Source organism: Schistocerca piceifrons, chromosome 2 (genome assembly GCF_021461385.2).
Source record: "Schistocerca piceifrons isolate TAMUIC-IGC-003096 chromosome 2, iqSchPice1.1, whole genome shotgun sequence".
Classification (NCBI taxonomy): Eukaryota; Metazoa; Arthropoda; class Insecta; order Orthoptera; family Acrididae; genus Schistocerca; species Schistocerca piceifrons.
The window spans coordinates 537071301-537074153 of record NC_060139.1 but is presented as its reverse complement, the minus strand read 5'-3'; positions in this window follow the sequence as shown (position 1 = coordinate 537074153).

Below are 2853 nucleotides of genomic sequence, written 5' to 3'. Positions count from 1 at the left end.
TCTCGCTCGGTAGAAACACGTTTTCCAATTCACCTACCAATTTTCGTTTCTGTCGCGCAACTCCGTCTCGGTGTTGCGACCTTTTCCGTCAGTCTAATACAGTAACATTATTACGTATACTGCAGCAGCGTTATCAGAGCATAATGTGCCGAGTTGACTGACCTAGATTTCAGTCGGAAATTCTCGAGCGGTTACCCACAGCACAGAAAAACATATATTTATGCATATTTATATATTCGATCTTTTCACCGCACGTATTCTCCCAACATGAAACAATCGATTTGTGATGGCGTTCTTCGTGAACGAAGTTATGTTTTTTGCTAAAGCACTTGGAATTTCATGATAGACTGCGAACAATAATGTTCCTTTACAAACACTCCGCAAGTTACAGTGTAGTGACAGCGGATGATAGTTCGTACGAATATTAGCGAATCCTGATCTGTTCCATTCGCGTATTGAGATATACGATAAAGGTCGATTAATATTCGTTCAGGTCTCCCTGAAAACTGATTCTGTTAAGTACCCAGTAGGGTTTCGTGTGAAGAACTAAGCATTTCTTCTAAAAAGTCCCACCCAAGTTCCCAATTCACCTCTGTTACACTTTCGTCTAAGATACGAACGTAGCAGTGTCTGTCTGAATCTGTGGTCATGTCTACTTGATAAATATCCCAAACGCTGGAGGAGAACCTTAGTATTAATCGCACTTGCGTCTTGTGCCCGATCTCCTTTATATATGCTCAGAACTTTCCCAGAACCATCCCAATAACTCCACCGAGCGAGAGATATGAGAACCCTCCATGGAGGTTCGGAAATTTAACGTTCAATAAGCCTTGCGCAGTGGGTAACGCTTGCAACTTTCACGTCATGACAAGCTCATTTCCAAAACGTCTGTACGAACTTTGATTCTTCTATTTTCCAACAGTACTAAGGCATCCAATACACATTTTGTATAGGGAAAGTGATAATAAGACGAGAAGCATTTGGGCGTATCCCACGAATGCATGAGGACAGAAGGTCGCAAACATTCACATGATGTGTACAGTAACTTACAGTGTATATATGTAGACGTAGAAGGAGATCAAGGATAATGAGTTCACCTGGAGTTTGAGCAAAAGAATACCTCATAGAATGAGGAATCTGGCGTACAGCAAATTTTTTCCACGGTTTGTTCTTACTCGGCTGATTTTAAAATTACTTTCTTATAATACAATAAGTACTCCAAATCGCATATTTCAAGAAATATTTAACAACCTCTGGAAATATTTCACAGCCTCTAGAATGAGCGGATGCTAAGCTATATCCTCTGAAGCGTTCTTCAGAATTTGTGTTGCTAGTGACAAAACCGGTGGAGATTAATGCTGGCGTGATGTGGAATTTCCCAACTGAGCGAAATGGCGCGGTGGTGAGACACTGTACTCGCATTCGTTGGAAGGACGGTTCAAATCCCAGTCCAGCTTTTCAGGTTTAGGTTCTTGTTGTTTCCCTTAAATCCCATGAGGGAAACGCTGGGATGGCCCCTTTGGAAAGGACATGCCTGATATTGTTCTTCATCCTTTCGCAATCCGAGTTCGTATTCTATTGCTAATGACCTCGACGACGACGGGATGTATATGATCTAAACTTACATTTGGCTTCTCTACTACAACTTCTGCGTGTTCATATTATTGTATATCCCTTCTTGATAGCTCCGCTAAATGTTTAGTACTACCACTAAGCCGTGTGTACTCACCATCGGCGGTTAACCAAATGATTAGGTTTGTAATTCTCCGTGACAGGTAGATTGGTCACCAGAGTGCATTGGTGTTGTTCATGTTTAGTGCTGTCACCTGGCATGGTAACAGCAGCGTCAGATTGGAGTGATCAGTGCGAAGGATATTGAGATGCTATGTACTTGTGTCAGACAGCGTTATCATATATGGCATTCAGACGTGACAATGGCCCAATGTTGCAATGCGTGGAAAAGTTACCTCATCCTCAGGGTTGAGGTCGACCTCTTCTAACCTCCACAAGGGATGATCACTGTACTGTGCACCAAGCAGATCCCAATCTCTTCATATCTGTGCCTGCTATCTGAGAACAACTAATGAACTAATGATCTCCCTGCAATATTCTCCTACTACAGTGGTCACAGACTAGCATTAACCTGACTAGGAAATTATCGTCATATGCGTCGGATGCCGTTAACATTTTAAGCCAGAAGTATGTATTTGGAGTGGTGTCATGACCTGCAAAAATGGACTGCTCTGGTTGTCATGTGGCGTTCAACGATCAGTTGTAGTTCTGCACTACCCCGGAACACAATCGTTGGCGAGTATGATTGTGACCTAGGAAGACGTGACGTCCCATTTCTCCAATGTTTTGGTGAGGCACAGTGATATTGTTCCTGACGTCATAGCGTGGGGAGCCATCGGATATGACTTCAAGTCATGACTGGTAGTGATTGAGGGAACTCTAATGGGACCAGTACATCACGGACGTCCTGTATCTTCATGTATTATCAACCACGCAACAGTATTGTGCAGTATTGTGGGTAGTATAATAGTGAGAGAACAGGGACAAACTATGCTGTAACCCACTACACCTCCCCGTATGTCATAAATCACGTAATCGATGAGTTATCGGATTCCCACCTCTGACAAAGGTCAATTTTTGTGTGTATAAAATGGTGGGAAATTCAAAGTTCAGCGGAGAATTCAGAAATGTCAGGGGTATCCTCTTCCTATGACGTCACTGTGAAAGCTGTTAAGTACAAATTGTCGAGAAATTTTTAAAAAAATCTGGCAGATCTACTGTGATACCAGTAGAAGCACGTCACTTATACTAAGTACAGAATCTAAGGCAGCTGATCAGGGC